This window comes from Hordeum vulgare, chromosome 7H, assembly GCF_904849725.1.
Source record: "Hordeum vulgare subsp. vulgare chromosome 7H, MorexV3_pseudomolecules_assembly, whole genome shotgun sequence".
In the NCBI taxonomy this organism is placed as follows: domain Eukaryota; kingdom Viridiplantae; phylum Streptophyta; class Magnoliopsida; order Poales; family Poaceae; genus Hordeum; species Hordeum vulgare.
In genome coordinates this window covers 21,966,097-21,990,253 of record NC_058524.1, presented here as the reverse complement: position 1 = coordinate 21,990,253, position 24,157 = coordinate 21,966,097, and positions in this window count along the sequence as shown.

Sequence of the window (24,157 nt, the reverse complement as noted above, 5' to 3'; positions counted from 1 at the left end):
CTGACGATCGAATCTCGGGCAAGTAACATACCAAAGGACAAAGGGAATGACATACGGGATTATATGAATCCTTGGCACTGAGGTTCAAACGATAAGATCTTCGTAGAATATGTAGGATCCAATATGGGCATCCAGGTCCCGCTATTGGCTATTGACCGAGGAGTCTCTCGGGTCATGTCTACATAGTTCTCGAACCCGCAGGGTCTGCACACTTAAGGTTCGACGTTGCTTTATGCGTATTTGAGTTATATGGTTGGTTACCGAATGTTGTTCGGAGTCCCGGATGAGATCACGGACGTCACGAGGGTTTCCGGAATGGTCCGGAAACGAAGATTGATATATAGGATGACCTCATTTGATTACCGGAAGGTTTTCGGAATTACCGGAAATGTACCGGGAATGACGAATGGGTTCCGGGAGTTCACCGGGGGGGGCAACCCACCCCGGGGAAGCCCATAGGCCTTGAGGGTGGCGCACCATCCCTTAGTGGGCTGGTGGGACAGCCCAAAAGGGGTCTATGCGCATTGGGAATAAAATCAAGGAGAAACAAAAAAAAAGGGGAGGTGGGAAGGAAAGGAAGGACTCCCAACCACCAAACCAAGTCCAACTCGGTTTGGGGGGGGGGAGACCTTCCCCCCTTGGCTCGGCCGACCCCTTGGGAGTCCTTGGACCCCAAGGCAAGGCTCCCCCCTCCTCCTCCTATATATAGTGGGGTTTTAGGGCTGATTTGAGACAACTTTTGCCACGGCAGCCCGACCACATATCTCCACGGTTTTACCTCTAGATCGTGTTTCTACGGAGCTCGGGCGGAGCCCTGCTGAGACGAGATCATCACCAACCTCCGGAGCATCGTCACGCTGCCAGAGAACTCTTCTACCTCTCCGTCTCTCTTGCTGGATCAAGAAGGCCGAGATCATCGTCGAGCTGTACGTGTGTTGAACGCGGAGGTGCCGTCCGTTCGGCACTAGATCGTGGGACTGATCGCGGGATAGTTCACGGGGCGGATCGAGGGACGTGAGGACGTTCCACTACATCAACCGCGTTCACTAACGCTTCTGCTGTACGGTCTACAAGGGTATGTAGATCACACATCCCCTCTCGTAGAGGGACATCACCATGATAGGTCTTCGTGTGCGTAGGAAAATTTTTGTTTCCCATGCGACTTTCCCCAACAGGCTAAACTAACTAGAGACCTCCCTGGGCACGACTGGCACACACTAGGAGTCTGAGAACAGACAAAGTTTTAAATATAGCCGATACCCTAAAAATATTTAGAGGAGCAAAATATCCGGTTTACTCCGCCAAACCAGACCTAGCCAATCCCCTAAACCAGTTAGAAAAATATAAAATTTACTCTGAATGGCGGCCAGGATTAATTTGCTCCCTCCCCATGGGCTGACTAAAATGTCCTCCCCCTCCACGCGTTGAGAAACCCATTGCCCCACCGCCCAATCTAGCCACACATCGTCCCCATGCCCACTCCGCTATCCATGCACGTCACGATGATGACTCGATCTTGACGCCCTCCCCCTTCTACGGCACTTGGTGGATGGATCCACAGTGCGGTGGCGCATCGTCCTCACGCTCTTCCTCATCCCTCACATATGATGCCTCTTCCTCACGCTCAGGTGATGCCTTCTCCTCCTGTGTAGGCGGCCGGCTTTCCACGAGCTCTAGTCGTCGCCACCGCCAAAAATGACGATATACCACGATATGCAGCAGTGGTAGTGGAGAAAGTGGTTGGCCGAAATCTATGTCTAAGACACTGGGAAGACGCACTACTTGGGCTACTTCCATTCAGCGGAGCCGTTGACACGTGTATAGAACATGAAGTCGGTGCACTTCTACGGAGCCGAGACGGGTATTTGCGGTTGTTGGAGCCACCGGTGGACCCGAGAGTGGCCACCCCACCCGAGAGGAGGGAGGACCGCGAAACCCACAAGCATCTTGAGGCAGACAAAGCCCACAAGGCCTATAAACACTACAAGGAATATGCTAATACACAACGCTATATTTTCGTCGCTACATCGTCACGATTTTTAATTTACGACGATCTCACGACGAAAAACCAAGCATAAAAACGAAGCGTCAAAAACTAGGCCCCAACTCCTTGGAATGGCAAACTGCGTTGATTAAGGAAATTTTCATTTTCCTTATATGTAAACATCATTTTCCATATTTCAAGTGCCCAAAATGAATTTTTTTGTGAATGACCTACCATATATTTGTTTCAAAATTGGACCAAATCATTTTTCTAAAATACTAGGTCATATTTAATGTACAATTGACAAAATGATTGGGTGTTAAAAGTTTTTATCCACCTCTCGTGAAAAAGACAAATTTATGCCAATTCAGCTGGAAATGGGTTAAATTTGAACTGCAACTGCATTATAGTTTGCTCTTTATTTTTCCCAAAAATCATTTATAGGTACATAAGTATCTATTTAATCAGAAATACATGGTTTGGTGGCTTGACGTCGAGGTTTGGATGGTGGTCGAGGGGCCCAACTCCAGAACGCGTGAACTTGCATGCCAGCCGCATGGTCAGAGCCTAACCGTTGCGTTGTCACGTATTCTGGGTGGAATAGGCATGTCTGGTGGTTTGTACCATCTCTCAGTAGGTGTTAGGAAGAAGAATACAATAGAAGAATCTCACGAGGAGACTGAACTAAGCTCAAACATGAATTAGCAGGCAAGTGTTTGATTAGCGGTGTGGGTCATGCACATAGACAATGGGCCTAAATTTTGGCTGCGGATGATCATCTACTAAGGAGACTCTCTTGGAAAAAATTTAGCTCAAATGGATGAACCTAGGTGGCACTTGCTTTCCAAAGTAACACACTGTGCAAAATATGGATGTTGTAGCTCGGATCAAATGAATTAATGGATTAAGCTGAAATTTGGTGTATGATATTAATTTGGGAATATGAAGGCACTGTAAAAACATTATACCATTTGGACATGCCAAAGTGACACTTCCTACACAATGTGCCAATCTAGACAGAAAATGGTAATTGAAACTGGGCTCACATAGATGATTAGATTGAGCTGAAATTTGGAGAGGATGATAATTTGGGCATATTAAGGCATTGTAAAAATTTCATAAAATTTGGATAAACAAAATTGTACTTCCTTCGCAATGCTCTCTACTGAACAGAATATTGGGAAAAATATTGAGGGAAACTGGCTGAATTAAATGAGCTAAAATTTGGTGGAGTGAGGTTATATGTTAAGTTTCATCCCGTTTTAAATTTTCATCAACTATAAAGCAATATAAAATATAGTTGCTTCACAAAATGAAAATATTACCAGAAACAAAGATTGGATGATGAGCTCACACGGATTGTTAGATGGGGCTAAAGTTTTGTGGAGAGCTATATTTTGGACACGTAGAAGATGTGAAAGAAATTCAACTCATACGGATATTCCTATCTAGTACTTCCTTCATAAAGCTATTAGTTGAACACAAACATTGGAAATTCGCTGAGAAAGATTTACTAGGCAAATCGTTACGAAAATTTTCATGAGGCAATGATTTGGATAGAAAAGAGTGCCCACAAAATATGAGGGTAATCAAAGAAATAGAAATAGGACTTCCTTCACAAAGTGCTATTTTGAATAGAATAGTAAAATGGATATTGTAGAATTATTTTTGAACTATGGTAGGAAGGGTTTTCACATATTTGAGGAATATATGATCCAAAGTATTAATGAGAATTTTTAGAGAATTTTTGGGATGATATAATAGTAGGTTGCTTCACAAACTAGGATGAGGTGGGATAGAATGGACCCACGAGTGACATGTCAACAAATTTAGAACATGTTACGACATTTTTATAATCGTCGTAAAATTTATGATGATCTCATCATATGCAGTTACGACGTTTTTGAATCACATCATCGTAATTTATATGTAGATTTGATCACCTCAAACGGTTTACGACGGTCTCAGATGAAATCGTCATAATTATGACGAATTCATCAACGACATCTTAAAAAACGTCATGTATGAGCATATTTCTTGTAGTGAAAGTGTGGTGTTCCATGTATGTTGAGTATGTGGCGTGCACGATCAAAGCCATTCATTTTTTACACAACGAAGGTGGCGACGGCGGCAGCGATTACCCGGACCTAATGATTGGCGGTTTGTGCACGGTAGAATGGGAGGCTATCGAGGAAAAATCCGACTAGGTTTTTATTTCTAACAAAATTTTCAAATCTCGATTTATGTTGTATAAAATGTCATTTAATTATTTTTATATATTAGTTTTAACGAAATTTAACATCGAATTCATGTTCATACCCCTTTCAGAAGAAAAAATACTCTATTATATTTAAGGGTTCGACTAGAAACGACATTTCTCTAGAGGAGCAAATATAATCCTCCAAATTTGACTATGTCCTTTATTCCTCTAAAATTTAGGAGATCGGCTAGAGATGTCATAAGGGGATCGGGCAGTTTAATTAACTCCATTAGTTTGTGGACCTTGCGACGATCTGTCAGTACCCTGTTCTCATTTTTATACTTGAATGATGGGTGAAGTCCCTCACATGGATTGGGGTCATTAAGGAAAATCACACTTTAAATTGTATAATACGATACCCCTATACAATCTCCGGGGTAGAGCTTTTGGAGAAGCAAAATTGTGAAACAGGGGAAGAATATACACTTCGGAGGAATCGTGTTGGGCAATTTGTGCAAGTTGTTAATTACATAGAGTTACTGAATTTGAGTGTGTAAAAAATATCGCTACCAAAATGTTATGTGCATTTACCAACTTAACCATGACTAGCCTCCTTGTGCATTAGAGATGACAAAAACATGTTCGAATTTAGCCTCCTTGTGCGCGAGAGATACATATACACGGTACTCGGTTTATATCCCAGAGATGTGAAAGCCATGGATTGCTTTTCTTGTCTTGTTTTCATTTTTGGATTTGTTATGCAGTGTCAAAACACACCTTTTGCTTCTGTTAATTAGTGGAAACGGGGATGCCCTTGCTGATGAAACCACAAGGATTGCGGAGATATGAAGTAACTCATCATGATCAGAAATTCACAATGCCAACCATCATAACTCAGAGCCCATCAAAATTGAACTAACATGCTAGCAGTCTCATGAATACACGCACCTATATGTGACACGGTGACATATCCATATGCACACTAGCAGAGCTATATGTTGAGGCGAGATAAGGTCATGGCCCGGCTAGCCCAGCCACAATACAATGTATAATTGGGCCTAGAGAGCAGAATATTTGATATTTCATTTGGAATAGCCCACCCAGGCCCGCCTGGGAATTTTTTGTAGCTCCGCCACAGCATGTGCAAGGAGGTGTTCTTCTAAATTACTCCAGCCCAAGCCGAGAGGGGTACGAGTAAGGAAGGAGACCACACGGAATCCGGGTTACAAGTTTATATGGTCATGACTTGTAGATCAATACAGAATGACTATATAAGGATCTTGGAGGCCACACCAAGTGTATATGAGCTTGCGTCTATGCTTTGTTAAAAAAACATCATGACGTACAAGCAAGTCAAGACAGAAAACACCATGGCAGCTCCAATAGATTAATGGTCGTTTCGTTTAGTCTCGTATAGACACGTACACCATTGTAGTTATCCTCATATTATAAGATCACAACAAGGCAGGAAGTAGTGGTGTTACCTACATAAGACCTCAACCTGGGTAATTGTGTATTATTTTTGTATCGCCTCATCACATGTTTTTGACTATCGATACCCACATATACAGATCAATGCAAATAAAAAAGCAATGTTGATACCTCTTCCTGGTGCATCTTATTGATTTGTTCACCTACCTTGAGATGTTTAAACACCACATTTCCTCCTCATTCAAGAAAGCCCGTCATCTGTTATTCATCAAAACTATACACTTCTACACAATTCTTCCATTTGACGATTTTCATATAACAATTTATAAGTAGGAAATGCACATAAATATAGGACATGATGAAGCAAAACTAGAAAAACTCAACCAACATGTATCACTTCGAGGAATCGGGACATCAACAAAGATGAGGACAATACTTTCCCCTAAGTATTTGTTCTTGGTGGGGTGGGCAGGTGAGATATCTTTTCCAGAACACAATGTGCATTTACTAGGTGAATTGTGACTAGCGTCCTTGTGCATCAAATGTGACAAAAACGCATCCCAATTACTATTTGGTATGTACCTCAGAAAAGATAGTGGGCACATATTGCAAAGGTTGAGGAAGTTGGTTTCGTGTGTTGTTTCCTAGACCACAACCACAATGCAAGACGTCATAACTCAAGCCCCATGAAGAGTAGAGCAATATGTAAAGACATGTCTAGAAAAAATGTGTTGCCATACAACTCCACTTCACCTCTCTCTCTCTCTCTCTCTCTCTCTCTCTCTCTCTCTCTCTCTCTCTCTCTCTCTCTCTCTCTCTCTCTCTCTCTCTCTCTCTCTCTCTCTCTCTCTCTCTCTCTCTCTCTCTCTCTCCCTCCATCCCTCCCTCTCCCTCCTGTCAGGAAGTATTAGCATTTCTCTAGAAGTCCTTAATAGTCCATGTTTATTTTTCCTTACACCTCAACTCGTGTGTAATATATATATGAGAAATACATCATACCACCTTGGGGTAGTTACCCCACATGTCTGATATACCATCAAGTGAAACTATATATACTAATTTATCATTTTAAGTATGTTGATATACTATATATAAGATACTTCCAAGTGAGTTACATGAAAATTTGCAAATTGGACCATGATTTTTATTACATTTTCGAAATACGTATATATTTGTATGTAAAAAGGAGTATACTCAACATGAGACATACTACCAAAAAAGTAGTATATATACTCCCTAAATATTCATATATACTACATACTACGCGTAGAACTCTCCGATTTGATAGATACTACATACAACATACAAAACACTAGTGGTGGTAACTACCACTAGTGGTATATATATATATATATATATATATATATATATATATATATATATATATATATATATATATGCATACATATATATGTATATATATATATATGCTACGCGTGCCATCTCTTATACCCGTCCATGCTTCACACTTTCAAATAACTATTTAGTTAAAAAATTATAAATAGATAGCGCAAAATTGAGATGGAAATGAACAGCCCAAAATCGAGGTGATACCGGTAAAACACATATGACTAGGAGGCGTAGAGAAAATAAAAAATATGATGATGAGTCCTTTGACACCCGGCAACAACAGTCATGATGTCACAACCACGAAGAGCACTCTTGCATTGATAATTGGACTGCAAACCTTGGAGGGCATGTTGTTCTGCACTTTGTTCAGATTCCTTTGTTGGTATCACTAGTATTTATTTCATATTCAAGGGTGAGGGGCTTATGGCTAGTTTTCTCTTTCATTTTTAATAGGACAAGTACTTTCGTTGGGGTGTTTTGGTATAATCTGTGAATTGTGGATTGCTCATTTGTGTGTATTGGCCTAATGTGCATTGTAAAGTCCTTTGGGCAGTGGGCCTCATATTGTACTGTTCTTGTAGAAAACCATCATGCTATTGACTTATTCTATTTTTAGTATGGAAATGGAAGTTTGATTTATACTCTATTTATGACCCAAGCAGTCTGGATCCGAGCCCATGTATGCCACGCTCTAAATAGTTTGAGCAAAGAACATCAGAAATACTTATTGATTCTCATCATCAAAGATAACACATGCATCTCAAATCCTTACATTTTAGAGATGAATTGTTTAAATTGCATTATATGAACATATTAGCCAACATGTAGAAAACAAAAGGAGTTGGCTCACTGAAATTTATAACGCTCATGATAAGTATGTAGGAAGTTGAATAAAAAATTATTGCAAGAATTCCTAGGAGCGGCGGGTGGTAAATCCCATCAGTGGCGGGTCCTAGGTCGTGCCCCCCATAGCACTGGGTGTTGCCCGCCACAGGATTTGCGATGTGATGTGACGGTCATTTTCTACTGCTCTTCTCTGCTATTGTTCCAAGCTGAGATAATCGAATTACACCATATTGCACCTCGATCATATCATCGTATTGCATTTGATACTAAAATTCAGGTTTAAACCTTGATCCACATACATGCACCATATTACAATGATTTCAGATTAATGAAAAATAGCAGTTATAAAACATAACAAGTGCATTACAACTCTTCATTCTAGTTGTTATAATACTAGTTAAAAAAATCTTTATCATTCTAGCAATAAACTAGAAAGTGACCAAATTGTGACATGTTAAATAACAATATACGAAGGTCGCACAAGCTGCGAACACTAACTATGACTCTCTCCTAGGTAAAATAGCATAAAAAGTTGAACTCATGCATCTCTCCATTGAAGAATACGGATCAACTTATCCCCAACTTGTGGGATGCGCAAGTGGTTGTCTCGATGCTTTTATTGCCTTGCTCCGTCCTTCGATTTGCAGGGTTTCCTCACTTGATATCGTGTATTTACCAGGGTTACTCATTGGCATTGGTCGTAAGCTAACCATATGCAGATCACCTTTGGTAAACATCACTTTAGGAACAGTCTCTGACGGGAGAACGAACATGTTGAAGAACATAAGTAATAATAACGTAGTTAGAAAGTAGTTTTGGTTATGAAGAATGTATGAAAAAGATGGAATAGTGACACAATAGTAAAAAATCTTACAAAGTTGTCTTAAGTGATGTTATAATGGTTCAGCTTGTGTACTAGTGGCACATATCGATGATAACAGTTTCCAATCATGTAATTGTTTATATAATGCTCAACATTATAAATGAATGAGATCAGATGATTTTTCTCCAACCAAGTAAGCTCGGAGTCATAACTATAGTAGGTCATATCTACTATCTATTGTGTAGTTTTTGGAGCAAAGAAATAAGCTGATAATTAAAAATAAATAAGCTTAGTCAAGATGAGTACCAAATATTTTACAATAATCAATATAAATTACCTAACAAATTTGTGGACAAACTCACCTGGATGTAGAACTGGAATCAAGTGATCGACATGCACCCAAATGTTGATATTATTATCATGGTCACCGTCATGATCAAGATCGAAGGTAATGTTCAGGTCCACCTCAAACCCGCATGTCTTGCAAAATTCTCTCCGAGAAGAGCAACCAATATGATCCACTCCATTTTTTACCTTAATAGCAAAAGTGTAAATGTTCATCTTTAGGTGAGCTATCTTAGTCTCCCTACTCTTCTTCTCTTTGAAATGGAATTTGTCCAAGGCATGGAGTCTTGCATAATGCCCTAGTCGAATTGTACAAAAGAAAATTGCAGGTTAATTAAAGAAAAAAAGAACACAAGTCATGCTTCATTATAAAAAAAGGTACATGCAGTCTTTACATACCGTAATAATTACAAAGTGCTCCTCTAGCTTAACGGTGAAGGACGTACTGTTGTCTAGGTGAGGATAACGGTCGCATATATCCCTGTCGTCGTTGCACATGTAGCAATCAGACATCCCCTCGTTGTCAGACATTTTCTGTTTTCATGATTCAAAGATTAAAACTCGAAAACAATTATACCAGAAACGATTCAGCATGGGCTGAATTTTGATCTGATGAGGCTTCCTTGAGATTTTCTTGTATCTCATTGTGTATATGGTGCACACTCTTTCACACTGTTATGATGGTGTATGTTGGTGGATACTCAGGAAGGAGGAAGCGACCCCCACGAAAATGGTTGGGTTTCTTCCTTTCATATTTGGACCGTCGGTGTTGGTCGTTTCCTCTCCCTCTCTCCTGCATTATACCAAGATATATATCGAGATAAGAGAAAGAGGAAGCGACTCCCAAGACAACATTTGGGATTCTTCCATCCAGAACATGTGTTCGGGCATGAAAATGGCCTATGTTTTGTTGGAATGTAATCTAATTCATGTTCCGGCAAATCACGGGCACTTCATATTTCCAATTTTATAGTAAAAGTAATGTTGAAATCCATGAAAAATTCGGCTTTACCATTGCTAAAAAAACATATCGTGTGCCTGAAATTTATGGGAACGGAAATGAATCAACATTTCGGCAAAACATAGGACACCTGGGGTGTTTCTGCAAATTCACATTTGCATTTCAATAAATAACTAGCTTCACTTTTTTATTTAAAAATAAACTCGCTTCACATTATCATTTCAAAAAAATACTTTATCGAGTCTCCCTTGACGAAATAACTAGCTTTATAGTATAGCTTCATCATCTTCATAACTAAAGGATTAAAAACTGATCACTGTTCAACACGGACTGTCTTTCAGTTTGTCAAGGCTCCCTTGGAAACTCTCATCTGAGATGGTGTATATGATGGGAACTCCCAACGCTATTGCTAACCTTTTACCTAGTGGTGACCGTTTGTGATGGTTGCTCGTCTCCTTCTCCTCGCGCACCGTCAATAAGTCTATCATGAGGAAACGGAGCACGAACGACCCCCACAACAACCGTCCACATTCTTCCTCGCTAGTATTTGACCGTATATCTACTAAACACGCTCTCACATTCATATTAGGAGCGTCAATGATGGTCGCTCATCCATTCATTCCCGAGGGCATTACAAAAATGGCTGGCACATGGGGAACGAAGGGCAAGCGAGCCCCACAACAATAGTCGGGATTCGGTCTTCTCCCTCATTGAAAGTCACACAAGTAGCCCCAACAAACAGAAACACAACCTCAACCATCATCGTTTAACGTTGTATGTATCGAGTAATGAACTAAGAAAATGGCATACGCTGCCGCAACTTTTTTTCATAGCAATATTATCACGATGAAGTACTAACTTCCATCTAATATAAATGCATCCATCCATCTATCTAACCATATAACCCTAGAAAGTGGCCACCTTTGCTGCCGTTATCATCCTACCTATAAACTCTCTCCCATATGAACCCAGGCAACTAAAAAAAATAAGAGAGGTAGAGGATAGAGGCTACCTGCGACGGAGGACTTGGAACGACGGAGGAGGTCGGTGACGGCAAGATGCAACGGGGCCTCACGGCAGGAGTGGACGGCCGGGGCGGGGAAGGGCTGCCGCGTCGGGAGGGCGACCACGTAGTCACCCGCGTGCAGATCCAGCGGTTGTGCGGGTCGAAGGCATGTTGGCGGGGGCGGGCGAGGCGCACAAAGGCGCGGAAGGGTAGAGGAGGGAGTGGAACTGACTGAGTGAGTGAGGGGTTGAGGAACCAAAAATAGATGGAAGAGAATAGCTACGACGGGCGAATGAGTATGTATGCCACCTCAAATATTAAAAAAATTTGATGTGTTTGGCATGGTTTTCCAATCTATGATTGTGGCGGGCGACGGCAGCCACCCGCCACAGGTAAGGGAGAACAAGTGGCGGGCGGTGTCCAGCAGCCCGCCATTGCAGTATCGTGCCAGTGGGCTATTTTGGAAGAGCCTATCTATGACGAGCATAAACTATTGCCCGGCACTAAAATGACCTTGACTGTGGTGGGTGGCCGTGGGCTAACGCCATATCTGTTTTTGAATAATAGCAGTGGCGGGTGCCCCCACAAAGCCCGTCACTTATTAAGTTCATCTATAAGCTCTTTTTCAGTAGTGAAAACACATCACATGCACAATAAACGACCAATATTTTATAAAGACTTCGATGCAAAACTGCTCATGCCTTGAACTATGATAAATGTTTCTTCCCATCCCAACATGAGGGACTAACGATGGCTAGCAATGCCTACATATATTACCACCAAGCGAGTGATGCATTCTCTTCATACTTCACGAGTCATTTCAATGCTTTCTCAATACACCAACTGCTAGAGCAACAATAATGCAAGGGAACCAGAAAGTTAGCTTAAGAATAGGAGACACCGGGAAAGGAATGCCTAGGTTCGACAGAGTTTGCTGTGCGATCCGCTGAGCAACACCTTGAACATTTGATGATGCCCAAACAAACAAACTCTTGACTATTAGTGGTTAGCAGTTGTGGCTAGTTTGTACAATAAGCTTAGAAAGTGTCTGGCCCTGTGCGGTCAATATCCCTACAGAGACAACCCATCGATCAACGGAGGTGTGATGGTCTCCGTGGGCAGCACGAACGGGCAGAGCAACGCGACTGAAAATCGAGGAGGTCGGGGGGCAACCCACGGTCGGCCCGGGAAGCGAGAACGGCAAGAGCGGTGAAGCTGACGGTGTAGGTGGACGCCAGTGGGGACGAGTCACCAAGCCGTTGGTTCATTCCTGTCCTCACCCGGCCACACCATCCGTCACCATGCCTCTTGGGCGGCGCCGATGCTAGACACAGGCTGGCTCGCTGCAGTTCGGTTCCTTCGTCGCCCACCCCGACGACACCAAATCCCCTGCTGCATCGTTGCTATCCACGACAGGCTATGGCGCGCGTCAGGAACTCAGGATTGAGGAGGAGCGCCTCGGCATTAGCTAGCGAGAGCAGCGACCAGCAGGAGGAGCCGCCGCGCTGGGGCATATCAAGGCGGCCTGCATGTCCGCGAGGAGGTGAAGGGACTGATGTTTATTATGTGGTGGCACGGTGGAGGCTCCCATAGATTTCTTGAAAGTCGGGTTGAGCAGATTGGGAGTCTACAAGTGAAGTAAGATTATACTAACTAACTGACACAAAAGTGCGTCGAGTGACGGAAATTAGCAATGGTGGACGGGCACCACTGTGCCCGTTTTCAAAAATCATATTTCCATCACGTAAAAAAAATTGAAACTTTTTGAAGACACACACAAACATGTATATTATGTATCTGCAAAATTTCAAATCATTTTACTTTCACAAGTGGCATACAAAAAAATAACAAATATGTATTTTTAAATGGGCTTCTTTTTTTTGTTATTGGGCCACATTTTTGTTATTTTTATACAGCTTACAAATTACATTTTTTCAAAACGAAATTTCACTGTCTCGTAATGAATACATAGAAGTTTCCACAGAATTATTTTTCAATTTTTTTGAAACCTTTAAATATGTTTTTCGATTTTTTTCAACAAAAGGGCACCAAGGTGCCCGAGCACCAAAACTTCACGTCCGTCGAGTGACTCACCTCCAAAGGAAGAGAGGGACTATCGCCGTTATTAGTAGCCATCTCCACCTCCGCAATGTCACTTATCTATTTCTCTCCCCCCTTCATGTATTTCTCTTTCATGATCGTGCACAACTCGCCTTTGATTGAACCCTGGTTTTTTGTTTCTCATCGATTAACGAATTCCTCGTGCATGCGTGTGTGTGTTCCAGTTGGCATCTCTGGAAGGCTATTACTTTTGCAGGAGACCAAACCATGTTAGCGGTAGGGTATTACTATGATACTATCACTACACATGCATACGTTAAATTGATGAACACTAGGTCATGTTGAGTTGGTTTCACCACCGAGGCGCAAGCTTTGCTCTTCTAAGTGCTTGTGCTTGGAGATTGGAACAAAGTCTAACCAGCTTAGATTCTAGGACTAGTGGAAATTGAAGAGCACCATTTATTTGCTAAGAAAATATGGCTACCTAATGCATTGGCAAGCGAAAAGTGGCAATCACTATACGTACCAAAAACAGGCAACTTTATGTGAAGTTGGAAAAAATTGGTAACGAACAAATCACTAACCAATATTGGCACGAATTTTGGGCATTCAACCAAACCTGCTAGAAATGTAGGCGCATTTTGACCTGTTACTATGTACTCCTTCGTCCAGTTTTATTGAGCCCCTCGTATTTTGAGTCTGATTTTGACCATCTGTATGATTAGCAAAATATAAAGTATATACTACGTAAATTATATTGTTGGATTTGTATTTGAAAGAGGTTTTCCATGATATATTTTTTGTGACTTATAATTTATATTTTCTTAGTTATTTATGATCAAACTTCGACCCATGATAGGAGGGAGCTTAATAAAACGGACACATGTGGAACAATAAATGGACAATTATGAACAAAGTTGATTAAAACTCGTCACATGCATCATATAAGGCTGATGTTTATGAAGACCTTTAGTTCAAAATATGTCACGCATTAATCCACGATAAAGGTTTCTCTTCACCACAATATGAGTGGCTAATGAACATTGCCTACATATATACGACCAGCAAGCAAGGGTACTTCTCAATGCTTCGCAAGTCTTTTCAATGTACTTCTCCTATACACCAATCGCAAGAGCAACAATATGCAAGGTAGTAAACACAAACATAACTTAAGAATAGGAGACTTCGGGCAAGCAACATCTAGACTCGAGAGAATATCTCCTGCTAACGACGGGTGAGGAACGTGAACATTACCCGTTGCACAGGCAACTGGGCTAAACATTTTTTGTAATGCTAATTAGTCGTCGTAACTCAAGATGCAAGAAGCGTAGAACTACCCGCTATAACTCCCCGCGAAGCAACCCCATTAAGCGTCCCTCGGCCGGTTGCATTGTCTCTAGCGGGCTCAAGTGGCTACATGGCTGTCTCTAGCTGGCATCATGCATGACCTACGTTACAGGAACATATTCGCCTCTCTACCTGTAGGGGGAGTCCTCAGAACATCATAGTCGGCTGGACCTAACCCTTGACGATTTCTCAGTGATTCCTGATGCTGACGTCGACGGTAGTGATGCGAATTTGACCCAACTACTCGCACTAGCTCGGTGTCCTGATGATGCAGTTAATCGCGGTGACGCTAATGTGCACATGCCTTAGCAAGTAGATATCCTTTTTCAAGTACCTCTACACATGCTTTAGCGTTACTCTGAAGTTTGAATTGTCTCCATAGTGTCACTTTTCAGAAAACAACCTAGCCAGTTTAGCCTCCTTGTGCGCTATAGATACAAATATGTGTTACTTTGTATTTATCCGAGAGAGGGGAAAAGCCAAGAATTGTTGTTCTTGTCTAGTTTTCATTTTGGTTTTATTCTACCGTACCAAAAATACATCGTTTATTTCTCTTAGTGTAAATTCAGGTGTATCCTTGTTGTTGAAACTAAAAGATTGCCAAAATAATTTTGATGTTGAAATTCGGGTCTAACCTGACCCCAACTAATGGGTGGTATGCCTAGACACGTGCCAATAATAGCTTCTATCATGGTGTCAACAATAACACAAAACTCTACTCTTGAGTTAACTGAGTTGCATAGGTTGGACAAATACAAGACTTGATTCCACCAACCATCTGTCCCGAGCAACGTAATAGTCAATAGTTTCCCGATAGATGCTAGTATCACTGAAACTGTTTGTCTTCATAAGAGTTAAGGAGACATCTACGAAACCAGATGTGGGACTGATAAGGCTTTCCCACAAACCTTCACACCTTGTAAATTCTTGGGACCGATGCAAAAATATGGAGGAGACTTTGAAGATGAAGACTGGGATAGGGAAATGCAGAAGTATGGATGAGGGTTGGATGGTGCCTAGAACATGGCTCTATCGTGTGACGGAGTGGCACAACCAAGGAGAAAGCAAAGGCACGAGGCGTTCCGCATGATTCCTTCAATCTGGAAGTACATAAGCATTACAAATCTTTCGGGGAATATGTCGTTCCAGGGAACAAGCATGTTTTGTTTTCTTGATCGAACCGAACACAAGAACAACCCACGGACGTGGAAGAGCACCGTTACTTTCCACTTGATGATCCAAATCAAATATACCTTTTTTGACACTACCGAATCAAACACACCCTTAGTTAATGGATGAAGCTACGCATCGACCGACGGATCTATTCAAAAAATCGATCGGCCCGACATTTTCCTTGCCATCACAACAAAGACTATCTTGCATAAACTTTTGCAACATACCCCGTGTTGTAGAAACATTTGCAACAGAACTGTTGTTGCTGAATTATTATTTTTGTCTTAACTTTTCTAAAACATGAGTGTCGTGGTGGAAGGATTTACAAAATAGATGCCGTTGCAGAATTATTATTTTTGTCTTAACTTTTCTAAAACACGAGTATCGTTGCAGAAGGATTTACAAAATAGATGTTGTTGCAGAATTATTATTTTCGTCTTACCTTTTCTAAAACGCGAGTATCGTTGCAGAAGGATTTACAAAACAGATGATGTTGCAGAATTATTATTTTTGTCTTAACGTTTCTAAAACACAAGTATCATTGCGGAAGGATTTACAAAATAGATGTTGTTGCAGAATTATATATTCGTCTTAACTTTTCTAAAACACGAGTATCGTTGCGGAAGGATTTACAAAATAGATGTTGTTGCAGAATTATTATTTTCGTCTTACCTTTTTTAAAACACGAGTATCGTTGCAGAAGGATTTACAAAACAGATGATGTTGCAGAATTATTATTTTTGTCTTAACGTTTCTAAAACACAAGTATCGTTGCGGAAGGATTTACAAAATAGATGTTGTTGCAGAATTATTATTTTCGTCTTACCTTTTCTAAAACACGAGTATCGTTGCGGAAGAACTTACAAAACAGATGATGTTGCAGAATTATTTTTTTTGCCTTAACGTTTCTAAAACGCAAGTATCGTTGCGGAAGGATTTACAAAATAGATGTTGTTGCAGAATTATATATTCATCTTAACTTTTCTAAAACACGAGTATCGTTGCGGAAGGATTTACAAAATAGATGCTGTTGCAGAATTATTATTCTCGTCTTACATTTTCTAAAACACGAGTATCGTTGCAGAAGGATTTACAAAACAGATGATGTTGCAGAATTATTATTTTTGTCTTAACGTTTCTAAACACACAAGTATCATTGCGGAGGGATTTATAAAATAGATGCTGTTGCAGAATTATTATTTTCTTCTTAACTTTTCTAAAACACGAGTATAGTTGCAGAAGGATTTACAAAATAGATATTGTTGCAGAATTATTATTTTCGTCTTACCTTTCCTAATACACGAGTATCGTTGCGGAAGGATTTACAAAATAGATGATGTTGCAGAATTATTATTTTCATCTTAACTTGTCTACAACACAAGTATCGTTGCGGAAGGATTTACAAAATAGATGTTTTTGCAGAATTATATATTCGTCTTAACTTTTCTAAAACACGTGTATCGTTGCGGAAGAATTTACAAAATAGATGATGTTGCAGAATTATTATCTTCGTCTTAACTCTTCTAAAACACAAGTATCGTTGCGGAAGGATTTACAAAATAGATGATGTTGCAGATTTTTTTTTCATCCTCACCTTTTCTAAAACACGAGTATCGTTGCGGAAGGATTTCCAAAATAAATGATGTGACAGATTTTTCTTCATCCTCAACTTTTTACAGCATGGATGTTGTTGTGAAAGGGCATCCGCAACTTTGATGATGCTGCAGAAAATTGTTACGGTAATAGAGGCATGCGTGATGAAAGTCCTGACCGGTTGGTTACAGATTATGTGTCGACCAGATAAAGTTTGTATCTAACGGCTGAAGTCGAGCCACGATCGTTCTTCTGATTCTAATCGTTCCAGCAAAAAAAACTGAAGAAGCACGGTGGAGGTCTCGTTGAATCCGAGCTGTCCATCCAGTTCCATCGTCGGTTCGCTGATGTGCTACCGTAGGCGTCGAATACTCCTGACAAAACCCAACCTCTTCCTGCACTACCGCCACCTCCCCCGCCGCCTTCAGATCACCGTCATCACCCCCGCCGCATTCAGATCCTCCCGTGTCGCCCGACACAGGGCCGATCCACTTTTCTTGGATCGTTTGCAGATTGGGAGTTTAGAAATGAAGTAAGAGCATAGTAGCGAACTGACACAAAAGTGTGCCGAGTGAGAAGTAGCGCCCGACAGTGCAAGGTTTCAGCGTGGGAGGAAATTTTACGAGTCCAGCTGAGGCGGTCGATACCGTCGACCCACCACTGCTAGGCAAACAACACGGGTGGGTTCGTCCCGTAACCCGTCACTGCTGGCTTTCGAAATTCGCAGTGGAGAGTGCCCTGCAGTGCCCGCCACTTATTAAGGTTCACCTATAAGCCTTTTTCCAGTAGTGTTGGTCTGAAAGGCTTTTTGCTTGTGCGGGTAGAGAGATATTACTTAAATCAACTATTCAAGCAATACAGACATTCAGCATGATCTGTTTTTTTATTGACAAAGCAAGTATGCAATAGTCTGACTTCCAGCATGGCTAAATGTTGGTGGAGTAGCTCAATTGATAGAAGATCTCTCCACTGGATTTCATATTGGTGGAGTAACTCAAATGATAGAAGATCTCTCCACTGGATTTCATGGAAATGTCTCACAGTACCAAAATGCAAATGTGGTCTGTGAAATGATAGAAGAATCCTCTGTTCATGGTGAAATCAAAGGATAAAAACATGGTATCAAAGCTTAAAGCAAGACCCTATATTTTGACCACATCATTTTTTCAAAGGACTGCATCATGCGTCCAAAGGGGGGAATGGCACACAATGTTGTTCACCGATAAGCATGTCGCAAAAGCAATGCCACTTTCAATAATCTTATTCACATTCTTGTAGAGAATCCTGGATTTACCAGTTTGCCTGCCAGCAACAAGAATGCCACGTAATCAGGAATTCAACAACAAAATAATAAGGAAGATATTATGAAGGGGCAAAATTGAATGCATTACTCTGTTATGAAGTTGTCACCCTTCTCACATATGTAAGCAATTTTGGCATCTGGCTTGTACTCTAACACAACCAACTTCAAAGACTTTGTTCCACAATAAATTTCAACTAGGAGTTAGATAGCTGATGAAATCATACATCGATATATGAGTGCAACCAGATATTCAGATTCACATGCCCATATTGCTAGGATGCCCTTTCAATGTAAATTCACAATCACTCACCAACAGTGAACATGGGCATGTGAATGTGAATGTATGTTATTTATGAAGACCTTTAGTTCAAAATATCTCATGCATTAATCCACAATAAAGGTTTCTCTTCACCACAATATGAGTGGCTAACATTGCCTACATATATACCGCCACCAAGCAAGGGTACTTGTGCATGCTTCACAAGTCTTTTCAATGTAATTCTCCTATACACCAATCACAACAGCAAAAATATGCAAGGCAGTAAACACAAAGTTAACTTCAGAATAGGAGACATCGGGCAAGCAATACCTAGACTCGAGAGAATATCTGGTGCTCCCGGCGGCCGAGGAACGTGAACATTCACTGTTGCAGCACATGCACCTGGGCTAAACATTTTTTGTAGTAGCTAGTAATTAGTGGTCGTAACTCAAAATGCATGTGGCGCGGAACTGCCGCCACAAATCCCCACGAAGCAACCCCACTAAGCGTCTCTCGGCCGACTGCATGGTTTCTAGAGGGCTCAAGTGGCCACGCGGTTTTCTCTAGCTGGCATCATGCATAACCTATGCTATAGCAACATCACCGTCAGATCAATCTAACCCTTGACACTTTCTTAGCAATTCCTGATGGTGTTCTCGACGGCGGTGATGCGGATTTGACCCAACTCCTCACACCTGCTCGGTGTCCTGATGATGTAGTCAAGGTGCTGACACGAACATGCACTTGGCTTAGCAAGTAGATATCCTTTTTCATGTACCGCTACACATGCTTTAGCGTATCTATGAAGTTTGAATAGTCTCTGTAGTGTCACTTTTCAGCAAACAACCTAGCGAGTTTAGCCTCCTTGTGCACTACAGATATAAATACATGTTACTTTGTATTTATCCCACAGAGGGGGAAAGCCATGGATTATTGTTCTTGTCTTGTTTTCGTTCTGGTTTTGTTATACCAGACCAACAATACATAGTTGTTTCTCTTAGTGGAAACTGGGGGGTGTCCTTGCTGATGAAACTAAAGGATTGCTGAAAAATAATTTTGATGCTGAAATCGGTCTGACATGTATACCCCAAATAAGTTTTTTGCAAAGTCTGTCAATAAGATGTTGACAACAGTCTGACCTGTATACCCCAACTATTGGGGGGTATGCCAAGATATGTGTCAATAATAGCTTCTATCAACAAGGAAATTGATTCCAGTAATATTTCCCCAATGAAAATTACCAGAAGGATAACAGGAGTCTCACATCTTCTTTTTTCTGATGACATGTTGTTATTCTTTAAAGCCTGTGAACAACAAGCAAATTTTGTGTGACGGCCTTTGGAGGTGTATGGCCATGCAACAGGGCAACTATTAAGTCCTGCCAAGTCTTCATTGTTATTCGGCAGCTCCTGCCTAGATGCAACCATGATTGAGGTAAAAATGTGCTTCAACTAACTTCAGCAAGTTTTGATGAGAAACATTTAGGATTGCCTACTCCGGATGGTAGAATGTCAAAAGGAAGGTTCCAGAACCTTCAAGTTAAATTAACCAAGCGTCTTTTCTCATACGATGGGCATCCAATTCAGGCAGGGAAGGAAGTTTTAATTAGGGCTGTTGCACAATCAATACCCACGTACATCATGAGTGTTTTCAAAATCCCTTTTGAAGTTTGTGATGACTTAAACCGTATGATTCAGAACTATTTCTGGGGTGCAGAAAAGGGAAGAAGGAAAACTCATTGGTACGCATGGAATAATATGACCCGGGCGATATCTCAAGGTGGTCTTGGTTTCAAATATTTTTGTCTATTCAACCAGGCTTTGTTGGCTCATCAAGCGTGGAGATTATTGAAGTTTCCTAATAGTCTGTGTGCAAGGTTATTAAAGGCGAAGTATTTTCCTAATGGAAACTTGTTGGATACTATTTTTTCGGGTAGCCCCTCACCTACTTGGCAGGCCATTGCCCATGAACTCGAACTACTGAAAAAGGTATTGTTCGGAGGATTGGGAATGGGCAAAAAGTTCGTATCTGGCGACATAGATGGATTGCTCGTGAGCCTACAGGAAGCCTAATTACACCGAGGGGAGGTGTCGTTTCAAATGGGTTTCACGGCTATTAACTATACATGGTACATGGGATATGGACAAGATCACACAATATTTTCTTCCAGTTGATGTAGTAGAGATTCAAAAAATCATGCCCTCATCTCGCTTTGATGAGAATTTTATTGCGTAGGCTCCTGAGAAAAGTGGGATATTTTCTGTACGGTCAGCATACAAGCTAGCAATTGACAATATTGCAAACCCGTTGATCGCTTCTTCAACAACTCAACTAGACGGAAGGAGGGATGTGTGGAAAGTTATCTGGCGCTGCCAAGCACCGCCCAAGGTGCAATCCTTCTCCTGGCGTCTTGCCATTAATTCTCTTGCTACTTGGGACAATAAAGTGAAACGGAATTTGGAGCTTTTGTCTATTTGTCGGGTGTGCGACATGACCGAGGAAAACAAGTTTCACGTGTTCTGTGCATGTGATCGTGCAGTTCGCCTTTGGACTGCAATGTCAGGAGTTTGGGACCTGCCTGATCACACCAAAGTACAGTCGGACAAAGACTGGTTCATAAACTTAATTGTTGATACTACTGAGCCACCCCGTGTTTGCTTGATGATGTTGCTTTGGAGAATTTGGTACGTAAGGAACGAGATCCTTCATTCTAAACCCGCACCTCCCATAGATGCATCGATTCGGTTCCTATCTAGCTACCTATCATCTTTGCAAACTTTATATTGCAACTCAAATGATTCTTTGAAGGGAAAGTCAATAGCCATTATGGTTCATCAGCATGAAAGAACTACATTTGATGTTACAAGCAACATTGTGGGTAGTTCTTGGGATAGACCAGAGGTGGGACGACTAAAATTGAATACTGATGGATCGGTTACGGAAGGTAGTGCCGGTACGGGCATGATACTTAGGGACCATGAGGGTGCGATTATTTTTAGCTCCTGCAGGTACCTCTTCACACGTACTGATATTTTGGAAGCTGGGTTATTAGCTATCTCTGAACGTGTTAAGCTGGCATTACAATGGAGTAATCTACATCTTGAGATTGAGTCAGATTGTCTGGAGGCGGTCACACTGATCAATGGTGGACAAGAAAACAAATCAAAGTATGCTTTCATTATTAGAGAGATCATTAGTAGTATGAGTGAGAGAGATTTTTTGCATTACTCATATCCATCGAAACTGTAATAGTGCTAGTCATTTCATGGCCAACTTTGGTAGGTCCCAATGTCTAACCGCGGTTTGGCTAGGCTCTGGTCCAAATGAGGTCCTGGATGTTGTTGGACGGGATTGTATCTCTTAAGCTTTGAGTAATGCACGAATTTATTTAAAAAATAATAATAATAATAATAATAATAATAATAATAATAATAATAATAATAATAATAATAATAATAATAATAATAATAATAATAATAATAGCTTCTATCATGATGTCAATAATAACTCAAATCTTTACTCTTGAGTTAACTGGGTTACATAGAGGTTGGAGAAAATACCAGACTTGGCTCCGCCAACCATCTGTCCCCTCCCTAAAAAAAGATGTCCCCAAGCAACGTAATAGAAATCAGTTTCCCAATGGCGGCTAGTATCACTCAACTATTTGCCTTCATAAGGGTTAAGGAGTCATCCACGAAACAAGATGTGAGACTGATAAGGCTTTACTGCAAGTCTTCATACATTGTAAATTGCTGGAACGAAGGCGCAGGTGTATGGAGGAGATTTTGAAGACGACGACTATGGTTAGGAACTGGATGTTAGCCACTAGTCTTGTCATGATGTATCTTCATGCTTGTATTTGTTCTATGCATGTAGTTTAGGGAGTTGTCCGGCGAGGTCTCAGCTAAGCACGCGACGGAGGCAAGATACCAACTACTGTGTAATGCAGGTGAGGCATGATGGCGTGGAGCTGTGAGATCCAACTTGCTGTGTGAATCGCCAGCTTGCTGTGTGAATCGGCAAGGCGCTCGATGGCTGGAGTGCCTGGGCAAATTAGCGAGAGGATAATTGGCAAGTTAGTTGATGAGTTTGTTAGTGCATGCATGACTTGTTAGCTGGAGACGGCCGGGTCGTATGCGTCCGTTGAGGAATAGTGGGCAGCGTTGGAATGGCTGTGTGTACGTGTTATTAGTGGGTCAAAGTAGTGGCGTCAGTTTAGCTGGCACGGGTGCTGAATCTTGTGTATAAATACGTTGCATTGAGTTAATGAAAAGCAGGCGGTGAGGACACAGCCACAATGTAGCTAGTCTTTGTGTTCACCAAGGAAGTGTTCTGGATAAAGCCCCTGGTCATGTTCTTTGGTTGTGTACTTGTGTGTTCCCATGTGTGTGTGTTCATGTGCTCATGAGAGAAGAGAGAGTTGTGAGAGCCGCGGTGGGAGTAGATATCACTCAGGTCAGGGCTCCTCCGCCCACGTGAAAGTGATTGAGTCATTTAGCTTACTAAATCAACCACCATGCCCAAATCATGCCGCTCGTGAAATTGCTTCGACCACGTCTAGCTGGTTTTTTTACCAGCTACTGTAGGGGATCATCCCATAGTTTTTCCTTTATCTCTCCCTCTCTCCCTAATCTATCCCTACTAATAAAGCACCTATTGCTTCTGTGGTACGTCGTTAAAATTGTCTCCAAAATTTTCTAATATTACCCACCGATGCCACTATATAAGTTATAAAAAACGTTTTGCAGGAAACCCTCGCATGGGCCGGCCAAGCATAGGGACCAACTATACTACGGTCTGCTCGCTGAAAAATACACAGCACGTCCATTTGGGCCAGCCCATGGAAGGAGGCCTATATTTTTAGTCTTTTAGTTACTATTATTTATCTGTTCTTTTTTAGTTTTTCTAATTCAAATTAATCAAACATAAACTTTCGAAATTTCAAAAATTATATTTACAAAAATGTTTGATAAAACATAAAATGTTTGCAAATTCAAAAATTGTTCGGAATTTTTGTAAAAATGTTTACATATTAAAAAAGTCGTAATTTTGGAGAAAACATTCCTAAATCAAAAAAAGTCCATCATTTTGCGATATTTCTTTAATGCAATTAAAAAATGTTTGATAATTCAAAAAATTAATAATTCACAAGAAAATACTTGAAAACAGTTTGTAATATAAAATATTGTTTGAAATTTTAAAAAATGTTTATAAATAGTAAAAAATGTTCTTGATTTTAAAAAATTTCCCAAATTGTAAAAATGTTCACGAATGATCGAGTGTATGCAGTTCAACAGTAATGCTTCTGAGTCTTTCAGATTATATACGTGAGTGAATTTCGAAGAATTAATTGTCAGGGTGGATCGTAATACTATAGTATATTTTAAAAAATGTTTCTTGAAATTTAGAATAATTCTTTGAGTTATCAAGTTTTTTGACAACCATGATATATTTTAAAAAATATGAATATTATTT